We start from the raw sequence: 12,663 nt of genomic DNA, 5'->3' as shown, positions 1-12,663 counted from the left end.
GTTGTGCATCATGCCATGTTATGTGTTGAGTGTTGTTTGCTTCTTTCCGGTTGTGCTCCTTCTCGATAGTTCCTGTTTCGTTGCAATCGTGAGGATTCATTCATCTTCGCTTGGTTCATCTTCACCCGTTCGTCTTCTTCATGGACTCGTTCTTCTTCCTAGCGGGATTTCAGGCAAGATGACTGTCACCCTGGATCTCACTACTATTATTGCTATGCTAGTTGTCTCGATGCTATCGCTATGTCGCGCTTCCTACCACTTGTTTATCAAGCCTCCCAAATTTCCATGTCAGCCTCTAACCTTTTTTTCACCCTTCCTAGCAAACCGTTGTTTAGCTATGTTACCGCTCTGCTCAGCCCCTCTTATAGCGTTGCTAGTTGCAGGTGCAATTGGAGGTTGTTCCATGTTGGAACATGGATATCATGGATATTCTGGGATATCACAATATCTCTTATTTAATTAATGCACATATATACTTGGTAAAGGGTGGAAGGCTCGGCCTTATGCCTGGTGTTTTGTTCCACTCTTGCTGCCCTAGTTTCCGTCATACCGATGTTATGTTCCTTGATTTTGCATCCCTAACATGGTGAGGGGTATGGGACCCTCTCAACGTTTCGCTTTGAATAAAACTCTTCCAGCAAGGCCCAACATTGGTTTTAACATTTGCCATAATAATACTTGAACCTAATAATTAATTAGCATAGGGAGTCGCGAACCCAAGGATTTTTCTACATACAGGGCGGGGCCAGCACTGATGGTGTTGGTCCCAAACGGGAAGACTGCGGGGCCACCACGGGCAACCCGAGGATCTAGTTCTACTCATAGGCTTTCCCATCCGGACGTGGCCTAAGACGAGATACGCGTGGCTACTATCAGGGTGTCGACACGCCGGGAGGCTTTGCTGGATTAGTTTTACCATTGTCGAAATGTCTTGTGCACCGGGATCCTGAGTCTGATCGGATGTCCCGCGATGGAGGATTGTCTCTGTGGATCGTGAGCTTATAATGGGCTAAGTTGGGACACCCCTGAAGGGTTTAAACTTTCGAGAGCCGTGCCCGCAGTTATGTGGCAGATGGGAATTTGTTAATATCTGGTTGTAGAGAACTTGACACCAGATTCGAATTGAAATACACCAACTGCATGCGTAACCATGATGGTCTCTTTTCGGGTAAGTTCGAGAAGAGAACACGGTGGGGTTATGTTTGAACGTAAGTAGTTCAGGATCACTTAGTGATCATTACTAGTTTCGACCGTTTGCGTAGCTTATCATCTTATTCTTGTACTCATAAGTTAGCCACCTTATCATTGCTTAGTCGCTTGCGCCAACCTCACCACTTATCCATTCCATTCCCATTAAGCTTTGCTAGTCTTGAAACCCATGGTAATGGGATTGCTGAGTCCTTGTGGCTCACAGTTTACTACAACACTAGTTGCAGGTACAGGTAATGCGATGATCATGACGCGAGAGCGACGTTTGCCCGTTTTGAGTTCTTCTTCTTCTTCGTCGATCTTGGATTAGGTTCCTGGTCGGCAGCCTTGGCTAGTAGGGTGGATGTCATTTGAGTTTCTGTTTGTGTTTCATCCTTAGTCGGATTTTGCTCTTATGTATGATATTGATGTATTCATGTGGCATTGTATGCCTTTTGTATGTATCTCCATCTATTATGTAATGGTACAAGGTAATGATATCCACCTTGCAAAAGTGGCTTCACTATACGCTTCTATCCTTGGTGGGACCTTCGAGTTCCTTTAGGATAGGGTCACATATTGGGCGTGACAAGTGATGCTGCTGATAAAGCGTTTGAGGCACTCAAAAAACAGTTAGCTGAGCCGCCAGTCCTTGTGGCTCCCATTGAGAAAGAGCCTTTGTTCCTGTATGTGGCGGCTAATAGTACAACTGTCAGTGTGGCGATTGTTGTGGACCACAAGGTCTAAGTCTATGACTATTGTCAACGGCGAGTTACACCGATGTAGTGTGACAGGCGTGTTTCAACGTTGTGTTTCTCCTAAAGAGGGCCATGAGATGTTATGAGAGATTCATGAAGGTGATTTTGGTCATCATGCTGGATCTAAGTCTTTAGTGGCTAAAGCTTTTCATCACGGGTTTTATTGGCTGACGGCTCATGCTGATGCAGAAGATATCGTCAGTAAGTGTGATGGATGTTAGACATTTTCTCGACGAGCTCATGTGCTGGCTCAGGAGTTGCGGATGATTCCAATAACATGGTTGTTTGTAGTCTGCGGGCTTGATATGGTTGGACCTTTCAAGAGGTATAAACATAAGAAGACCCACTTCTTGGTGTCAGTTGACAAATTTACCATATGGGTAGAAGCAGAGCTAGTTAACAAGTGTGCTGCAGCAACTGCAGTTTAGTTAGTTAAAAAACTGATCTACTGTTTTGGATATCCTTACAATATCACCATTGATAATGGAACTAATTTGTGTAATTGTGCTATGAAGGAGTTATGTCAAAGAGAGCATATTCGTCTAGATGTTTCTTTTGTGGCCCATCCACAGTCTAATGGCCAGGCAGAAAGGGCTGACCAGGAAATTTTGAGGGGAATCAAGTCCCGGCTTATGGTTCCTTTGGAACGAATGCCAGGTTGTTGGGTTGAGGAGTTACCTTAAGTACTTTGGAGTATCAATACCACCCCCAACAGGTCAATAGGCTATACACCTTTCTTCATGGTTTATGGTCCAGAGGCATTTCTCCCAAGTGGTATCCATCATGACTCGCCCAAAATAGCGGCTTATGTTGAAACTGATAATGAGACAACACGACAGAACATACTTGATGTTTTGGATGAAGAACGTGAACTTGCAGCGGCTTCTTCAGCAATATACCAGGAAGACCCGCGTCACTATCATAGCCATGGAGTCAAGACTCGGGCGTTTCAAGAAGGCGACTTAGTGCTCCGACTCATTCAGGATCACACAGATATGCATAAGATGTCTTCACCTTGGGAGGGACCTTTTGTGGTCAGTAGGAACCTCAACAATGGCTCGTATTATCTCATTGATATACGTGAGCAAAGCAGTCACACACCTCTGAGCAGGAGACCAACAGGCCGTGGAATATTGCTCATCTTTGGCCTTACTATACTTGAGCCACCAGATCTCCCCATTGTACATACTTCTGTCAATGTATATATATATTTTTATGATCAATATAATAAAGCCGGCATCCTGGAATATTTATGGCCTCTGTCGTTTCATTTATGTGTATCTAACTCTTTATTAATTGGTCGTAACGTCACTTGGAGGCTTCCAACCCACCAGGTTTAGCTTTCATACCCTCTTGACTGGCTTGAGTTGAAGGAAATATGCCCTAGAGGAAATAATAAAGTTGTTATTTATATTTCCTTATATCATGATAAATGTTTATTATTCATGCTAGAATTGTATTAACTGGAAACCTATTACATGTGTGAATACATAGACAAAACATAGTGTCCCTAGTATGCCTCTACTTGACTAGCTTGTTAATCAAAGATGGTTATGTTTCCTGACCATAGACACGTGTTGTCATTTGACGAACGGGATCACATCATTAGAGAATGATGTGATGGACAAGACCCATCCGTTAGCTTAGCATTATGATCGTTACCGTTTTATAGCTACTTCTTTCCTCATGACTTATACATGTTCCTTTGACTATGAGATTATGCAACCCCCAAATACTGGAGGAACACCTTGTGTGCTATCAAACGTCACAATGTAACTGGGTGATTATAAAGATGCTCTACAGGTGTCTCCGAGGGTGTTTGTTGGGTTGGCATAGATCAAGATAAGGATTTGTCACTCCATGTATCGGAGAGGTATCTCTGGACCCTCTTGGTAATGCTCATCACTATAAGCCTTGCAAGAAATGTGAATAATGAGTTAGTTACAGGATGAAGCATTACAGAACGAGTAAACAGACTTGCCGGTAACTATATTGAACTAGGTATGATGATACCAACGATCGAATCTCGGGCAAGTAACATACCGATGACAAAGGGAACACCGTTTGTTGTTGTGCGGTTTGACCGATAATGATCTTCGTAGAATATGTAGGAGCCAATATGAGCATCCAGGTGCCGCTATTAGTTATCGATCGGAGATGTGTCTTGATCATCTCTACATAGTTCTCGAACCCGTAGGGTCCGCACGCTTAACGCTCAATAATGATTTGTATTATGAGTTATGTGTTTTTGATGACCGAAGTTTGTTCGGAGTCTCGGATGAGATCACGGACATGACGAGGAGTCTCAAAATGTTCTATACATAGAGAATGATATATTGGACAATGTTATTCGGACACCGCAAGAGTTCCTAGAGGTACCGGGTAAAAACGGAGTGCCGGAGGGGTTACCGGAACCCCCCGGGGAAGCAATGGTCCATCGTGGGCCACAGGGGAGAGAGAGGACAGCCCACAAGGGGGTGGATTCCCCCATGGGGAGTCCGAATAGGACTAGGGGAGGGGGCGCGGCCCCCTTTCCCTCTCCCTCTCCCTTGTTTCTTCCCCCTTCCACCAAAGGGAATCCTACTAGGACTTGGAGTCCTAGTAGGACCCCTCTCTCTTGGCGCGCCCTATAGGGGCCGGCCGGCCTCCCCCTCTCCTCCTTTATACACGGAGGCAAGGGGGCACCCTAGAAATCACAAGATCAATTGTCTTAGCCGTGTGCGGTGCCCCCTCCACAGTTTACTCCTCCGATCATAGTGTCATAGTGCTTAGGCGAAGCCTTGCGTGGATCACATGATCAACACCGTCACCACACCAGCGTGCTAATCGAACTCTCCATCGACCCTCTACTGGATCAAGAGTTCGAGGGACGTCATCGAGCTGAACATGTGCTGAACACAGAGGTGCCGTACGTTCGGTACTTGGATCGGTTGGATCGTGAAGACGTTCGACTACATCAACCACACTAACTAACGCTTCCGCTTTCGGTCTACGAGTGTATGTGGACACACTCTCCCCTTATCGTTGCTATGCATTCTCCTAGATAGATCTTGCATGATCGTAAGAACTTTATTGAAATTGCATTCTACATTCCCCAGCAGTGGTATCAGAGCCAGGTCTATGCGTAGATGATATGAACGAGTAGAACACAAAGAGTTATGGGCGATAATAGTCATACTTCTTACCACCAACGTCTTACTTTGATTCGGCGGTATTGTTGGATGAAGCGGCCCGGACCACATGACCGCGTACATGAGACTGGTTCTACTGACGTGCTTTGCACACAGGTGGCTGGCAGGTGTCTGTTTCTCCAACTTTAGTTGAATCGAGTTTGACTACGGTCGGTCCTTGTTGAAGGTTAAAACAACACACTTGACGAAAAATCATTGTGGTTTTGATGCATAGGTAAGAACGGTTCTTGCTAGACCTAGTCGTAGTAGCAATAGTTGGCGAGACGACAATAATGCTGTGATGGAGATCAAGGTGTCAAGCCGGTGACGATGGAGATCATGATGGTGCTTTAGAGATGGAGATCAAAGGCACAAGATGATGATGGCCATATCATTTCACATATTTTGATTGTATGTGATGTTTATCTTTTATGCATCTTATTTTGCTTAGTACGGTGGTAGCATTATAAGATATAAGTGTTCTCCCTGAGTATGCACCGTTGCTACATTTCGTCGTGCCGAGACACCATGTGATGATCGGGTGTGATAAGCTCTACATTCACATACAACGGGTGCAAGCCAGTTTTGCATGTGCAGAATACTCGGGTTAAACTTGACAAGCGTAGCATATGCAGATATGGCCACGGAACACTGAGACCGAAAGGTCGAACATGAATCATATAGTAGATATAATCAACATAGAGATATTCACCATTGAAAACTACTCCATCTCACGTGATGATCGGACATGGTTTAGTTGATATGGATCACGTGATCATTTAGATGACTAGAGGGATGTCTATCTAAGTGGGAGTTCTTTAGTAATATGATTAATTAAACTTCAATTTATCATGAACTTAGCCCTGATAGTTTTTTGCATATCTATGTTGTTGTAGATCAATGGCCCGTGCTACCGTTCCCTTGAATTTTAATACGTTCCTAGAGAAAGCTAAGTTGAAAGATCATGGTAGCAATTACATGGACTGGGTACATAACTTGAGCATTATCCTCATTGCTGCATAGAAGAATTACATCCTGGAAGCACCTCTAGGTGCAAGGACTGTTGTAGGAGCAGATGCTGACGTTATGAACGTATGGCAGACTTGATCTGATGACTACTCGATAGTTCAGTGTGCCATGCTTTACGGCTTAGAATCGGGACTTCAAAGACGTTTTGAACATCATGGAGCATATGGGATGTTCCAAGAGTTGAAGTTAATATTTCAATCAAATGCCTGAGTTGAGAGATATGAAGTCTCCAACAAGTTCTATAGCTGCAAAATGGAGGAGAATAGTTCTGTCAGTGAACACATACTCAGAATGTCTGGGTACCATAACCACTTGACTCAGCTGGGAGTTAATCTTCCTGATGATACTGTCATTGACAGAGTTCTTCAATCACTGCCACCAAGCTATAAAGGCTTTGTGATGAACTATAATATGCAAGGGATGGAAAAGAGTATTCCCGAGCTCTTCGCAATGCTAAAGGCTGCGAAGGTAGAAATCAAGAAGGAGCATCAAGTGTTGATGGTTAACAAGACCACTAGTTTCAAGAAAAATGGCAAAGGGGAGAAGGGGAACTTCAAGAAGAATAGCAAGAAAGTTGCTACTCCTGGGAAGAAGCCCAAGTCTGGACCTAAGCCTGAAACTGAGTGCTTCTACAGCAAAGGGACTGGTCATTGGAAGCGGAACTGCCCCTAGTATTTGGCGAATAAGAAGGATGGCAAAGTGAAAGGTATATTTGATATAGATGTTATTGATGTGTACCTTACTAATGCTCGTAGTAGCGCCTGGGTATTTCATACCCGTTCTGTTGCTTATATTTGCAATTCGAAATAGGGGATACGGATTAAACGAAGATTGGCTAAGGACGAGGTGACGATGCACGTCGGAAATGGTTCTAAGGTCGATGTGATCGCTGTCGGCACGCTACCTCTACATCTACCTTCGAGATTAGTTTCAGACCTGAATAATTGTTAGTTGGTGCCAATGTTGACCATGAGCATGATATCTGTATCTTGTTTCATGCGAGACGGTTATTCATTTAAATCAGAGAATAATGGCTGTTCTATTTATGAGTAATATCTTTTATGGTCATGCACCCTTGTTGAGTGGTCTATTTTTGTTGAATCTCGATCGTAGTGATACACATGTTCATAATATTGAAGCCAAAAGATGCGAAGTTGATAATGATAGTGCAACTTATATGTGGCACTGCCGTTTGGGTCATATTGGTGTAAAGCACATGAAGAAACTCCATGCTGATGGACTTTTGGAATCACTTGGTGCTTGCGAACCATGCCACATGGGCAAGATGACTAATACTCCGCTCTACAGAACAATGGAATGAGCTACAGACTTATTGGAAATAATACATACCAATGTATGCAGTCCAATGAGTGTTTAGGCTCGTGGCGGGTATCGTTATTTTCTGACCTTCACATATGATTTGAGCAGATATGGGTATATCTACTTCATGAAACATAAGTCTGAAGCATTTGAAATGTTCAAAGAATTTCAGAGTGAGGTGGAAAATCATCGTAACAAGAAAATAAAGTTTCTATGATCTGTTCATGGAGGTGAATACTTGAGCTACGAGTTTGGTCTTCATTTGAAACAATGTGGAATAGTTTTGCAACTCACGCCACCCGGAACACCACAGCGTAATGGTGTGACCGAACTTCGTAACCATACTTTACTAGATATGGTGCGATCTATGATGTCTCTTACTGATTTACTGCTATTTTTTGGGGGTTATGCTTTAGAGACTGCTGCATTCACGTTAAATAGGGCACCATCAAAATCTGTTGAGACGACACCGTATGAACTGTGGTTTGGCAAGAAACCCAAGTTGTCGTTTCTTAAAGTTTGGGGCTGCGATGCTTATGTGAAAAAGCTTCAACCTGATAAGCTCGAACCCAAATCAGAGAAATGCGTCTTCGTAGGATACCCAAAGGAAACTGTTGGGTACACCTTCTATCATATATCCAAAGGCAAGATATTCGTTGCTAAGAATAGATCCTTTCTAGAGAAGGAGTTTATCTCGAAAGAAGTTAGTGGGAGGAAAGTAGAACTTGATGAGGTAACTGTACCTTCTCCTGAATTGGAAAGTAGTTTATCACAGAAATCAGTTCCAGTGATTCCTACACTAATTAGTGAGGAATCTAATGATGATGATCATGTAACTTCGGATCAGGTTACTACCAAACCTCGTAGGTTAACCAGAGTACGGTCCGCACCAGAGTGGTATGGTAATCCTATTCTGGAGGTCATGTTACTAGACCATGATGAACCTATGAACTATGAGGAAGCGATGATGAGCCCAGGTTCTGTGAAATGGCTTGAGGCCATGAAATCTGAGATGGGATCCATGTATGAGAAGAAAGTATGGACTTTGGTGGACTTGCCTGATGATCGGCAAGCCATAAAAAATAAATGGATCTTCAAGAAGAAGACTAGCACTGACGGTAATGTTACTGTCTACAAAGCTTGACTTGTTGTGAAAGGTTTTCGACAAGTTCAAGGAGTTGACTACGATGAGACCTTCTCACCCGTAGCAATGCTTAAGTATGTCTGAATCATGTTAGCAATTGCCGCATTTTATGATTATTAAATTTGGCAAATGGATGTCAAAACTGCATTCCTTAATGGATTTCTTAAAGAAGAGCTGTATATGATGTAACCAGAAGGTTTTGTCGATCCAAAGGGTGCTAACAAAGTGTGCAACCTCCAGCAATCCATTTATGGACTCGTGCAAGCATCTCGGAGTTGGAATATACGCTTTGATAATGTGATCAAAGCATATGGTTTTATATATACTTTTGGAGAAGCCTGTATTTGCAAGAAAGTGAGTGGGAGCTCTGTAGAATTTCTAATATTATATGTGGATGACATATTGTTGATTGGAAATAATTCAGAATTTCTGGATAGCATAAAAGGATACTTGAATAAGAATTTTTCAATGAAAGATCTCGGTGAAGCTGATTACATATGGGAATCAACATCTATAGAGATAGATCAAGACGCTTAATTGGACTTTCACAAAGCACATACCTTGATAAAGTATTGAAGAAGTTCAAAATGGATCAGTCAAAAGAAAGGGTTCTTGCCTGTGTTACAAGGTGTGAAGTTGAGTCAGACTCAATGCCCGACCACTGCAGAAGATAGAGAGAAAATGGAAGTCATTCCCTATGCTTCAGCCATAGGTTCTATCATGTATGCAATGTTGTGTACTAGACCTGATGTGTGCCTTGCTATAAGTATAGCAAGGAGGTACCAAAGTAATCCAGGACTTGATCACTGGACAGGGTCAAGAACATCCTGAAATACCTGAAAAGGACTAATGATATGTATCTCATTTATGGAGGTGACAAAGATCTTGTCGTAAATGGTTACGTCGATGCAAGCTTTGACATTCATCCGGATGACTCTAAGTCACAACCGGATACGTATTTATATTGAATGGTGGAGCTGTCAGTTGGTGCAGTTCCAAGCAGAGCGTCGTGGCGGGATCTATGTGTGAAGCGGAGTACATAGCGTCTTCCGAAGCAACAAATGAAGGAGTCTAGATGAAGGAGTTCATATCCGATCTAGGTGTAATACCTAGCGCATCGAGTCCAATGAAAAATCTTTTGTGACAATACTGGAGCAATTGCCTTGGCAAAGGAATCCAGATTTCACTAGAGAACCAAACACATCAAGAGACGCTTCAATTCCATCCGCGATCAAGTCAAGGAGGGAGACATAGAGATTTGCAAGATACATACGGATCTGAATGTTGCAGACCCGTATACTAAGCCTCTTCCACGAGCAAAACATGATCAACACCAAGACTCCATGGGTGTTAGAATCATTACTATATAATCTAGATTATTGACTCTAGTGCAAGTGGGAGACAGAAGGAAATATGCCCTAGAGGCAATAATAAAGTTTTTATTTATATTTCCTTATATCATGATAAATGTTTATTATTCATGCTAGAATTGTATTAACCGGAAACTTAATACATGTGTGAATACATAGACAAAATATAGTGTCCCTAGTATGCCTCTACTTGACTACCTCGTTAATTAAAGATGGTTATGTATCCTGACCATAGACAAGTGTTGTCATTTGATGAACGGGATCACATCATTAGAGAATGATGTGATGGGCAAGACCCATCCTTTAGCTTAGCATTATGATCATTACAGTTTTATTGCTACTGCATTCTTCATGACTTATAAATGTTCCTCTGACTATGAGATTATGCAACTCCTGAATACTGGAGGAACACCTTGTGTGTTATCAAACGTCACAACATAACTGGATGATTATAAAAATGCTCTATAGGTGTCTCCGAAGGTCTTTGTTGGGTTGGCATAGAGCAAGATTATGGTTTGTCACTCCATGTATCGGAGAGGTATCTCTGGGACCTCTCGGTAATGCTCATCACTATAAGCCTTGCAAGCAATGTGACTAATGAGTTAGTTATGGGATGAAGCCTTACGGAACGAGTAAAGAGACTTGTAGGTAACGAGATTGAACTAGGTATGATGATACCGACGATCGAATCTCGGGCAAGTAACATACCGATGACAAAGGGAACAACGTATGTTGTTGTGTGGTTTGACCGATAAAGTTCTTCATAGAATATGTAGGAGCCAATATGAGCATCCAGGTTCCGCTATTGGTTATTGATCATAGATGTGTCTCAATCATGTCTACATAGTTCTTGACTCGTAGGATCCGCACGCTTAACGTTTGTTAACAATTTGTATTATGAGTTATGTGTTTTTGATGACCGAAGTTTGTTCGGAGTCCCGGATGAGATCACGGACATGATGAGGAGTCTCGAAATGGTCGAGACATAAAGAATGATACATTGTACAATGTTATTTGGACACCAGAAGAGTTCCGAGAGGTACCCGGTAAAAATGGAGTGCCGGAGCGGTTACCGGAACCCCCCGGGGAAGCAATGGGCCATCATGCGCCATATGGGAGAGAGAGGACAGCCCATAAGGGGGTGGTGCCCCCCCATGGGGAGTCCGGATAGGACTAGGGGAGGGGGCGTGACCCCCCTTTCCCTCTCCCTCTCCCTCTCCCTTCCTTCTTCCCCCTTCCACCAAAGGGAATCCTACTAGGACTTGGAGTCCTAGTAGGACTCCTCTCTCTTAGCGCGCCCTACAAGGGCCGGACGGCCTCTCCCTCTCCTCCTTTATATATGGAGGCAAGGGGGCACCCTAGAATACACAAGATCAATTGTCTTAGCCGTGTGCGGTGCCCCCCCTCCACAGTTTACTCCTCCGGTCATAGTGTCATAGTGCTTAGGCGAAGCCCTGTGTGGATCACAACATCAACACCGTCGCCACACCGTCGTGCTAACGGAACTCTCCCTCGACCCTCTACTGGATCAAGAGTTCGAGGGACATCATCGAGCTGAACATGTGCTGAATACGGATGTGTCGTACGTTCGGTACTTGGATCGGTTGGATCGTGAAGACATTCGACTACATCAACCGCGTTAACTAACGCTTACGCTTTCGGTCTACGAGTTTATGTGGACACACTCTCCCCCTCTCGTTGCTATGCATCTCCTAGATAGATCTTGCGTGATCGTAGGAAAATATTTGAAATTGCATGCTACATTCCCCAACATGAGTTGCCATATTCTGAGTTACACCTGCCTTTTCGCAACTTGCTTCTCCACCAGGTGACCCGCAAGACTCTTAACAGTCAATCTTTTTTAAGACCCTGAACTTGTTAAGGTTAAAACGGTGACTTATGTCATGTGAGAGCCAACTTATAGTGAGCTAGGATAAACTCAACGGCTGTGCGGACTTGACACACAAGGCCTGTGAGCCAACTTGTTTGGTCATGGTTTGAAAACTAGCCTAATTTCTTTTTGGATTTTTTGTATCTCCTTGGATTCTTGGGATGATTTTATGTTAAGTTTTTGCTTTTGTGCAAATTGTGACTGCCCTGGTCGTAAGGCTCCGAATTATGTTGCTCATGTTGGAGTATTTTTGGGTTGTAACCCTCCCTATTTTTGGACTTTAAGTCGCCAGTATGTTTTGGTTTGAACAATTGTAGTTATGAGACTACAGTCTTTTGGTTGTCACCTGCCCAGGCTTTTTGGTTTTAAGTCGCCGGTATGATTTGGCTTTACAACCATGTTAATCATGTTTTCAACTATTGTATGAGACTGCGAGTCTTCGGGTTTGGTATTCCGCCCTGACTTCTGACTTTAAGTTGCCAACATATATGTTGATGAAGTCTTCTGCAAAGTATACAAAACCAAAGGTGAAGAGCATAGTGATTTGCAAAGGCTTATATATATGGTCAGATTGAGCATGACACAAAGTTCAACTACTCGATCAAAAGTGGAGACAAACATGCGTGAAGGCATGACAAGGCGGATCAATGTTTTTAACTACTCTATTACACGGCTTCAGTTGAGCCCAAAAAAGTTTTTTTGATCAAGAATTTTTGCAGCTGTACTCCCATAACCCGCCCTGAGAGCCACCTCGATCATCCTTGTTAGGGTGAGTTGTCTTCCTGATGCCTTG

The sequence above is a fragment of the Triticum dicoccoides genome, chromosome 4B (genome assembly GCF_002162155.2).
Source record: "Triticum dicoccoides isolate Atlit2015 ecotype Zavitan chromosome 4B, WEW_v2.0, whole genome shotgun sequence".
Taxonomy (NCBI): Eukaryota; Viridiplantae; Streptophyta; class Magnoliopsida; order Poales; family Poaceae; genus Triticum; species Triticum dicoccoides.
Note: the sequence above shows the minus strand (reverse complement) of the source record.